Below are 643 nucleotides of genomic sequence, written 5' to 3' on the forward strand. Positions count from 1 at the left end.
GACAGACTAGGAAGAAAGAGTGACAAACTACTTCCGAATCGCTAGTCACTGAAAACTCTATGCATAGCAGAGGAAGGAAGACCATAGAATAATTGGTGTGTTTGATTCATGGTATTGGAGAAAAATATTGAAACTATTATGGACTTTGAGAAGAATGAACAAATCTGTTTTGAAACATAAACAACAAGATTGCTCCTTAGAAGCAATAATGGCAAGATTTCATCGCTCTCTTATTTTGAGCATGTTATCAGGAAGGACCAGTCCCTCGAGTAGGAAATCATTCTAGCATAAGTAGAGGACCATCAAAACAGATGAGGACTCCCCAGTGAGATGGACTGACAGTGGCAACAACAATGAGCTCAAACATAACAATCATAAGGACTGTGCAGCACCAGGCAGTGTTTTGTTCTGTTGTGCATTGTTGTTGTTGTTGTTGTTAGGTGCCATAAGGGACTTTATGCACAGCAGAACTAAACACTGCCCAATCCTGGGCCTACCTCACTATTGTTTCCTCGCTTGAGTCCATTGATGCTGCGACAAGACCAAACCATCTCGTTGGGGGTCTTCCTCTTTTTCTCCGACCTCAACCTTACCAAACATGATATCCTTCTCCAGCAACTGCTCCCTCCTGATAATATGTCTG

The sequence above is a fragment of the Chrysochloris asiatica genome, unplaced genomic scaffold, assembly GCF_000296735.1.
Source record: "Chrysochloris asiatica unplaced genomic scaffold, ChrAsi1.0 scaffold00059, whole genome shotgun sequence".
Taxonomy (NCBI): domain Eukaryota; kingdom Metazoa; phylum Chordata; class Mammalia; order Afrosoricida; family Chrysochloridae; genus Chrysochloris; species Chrysochloris asiatica.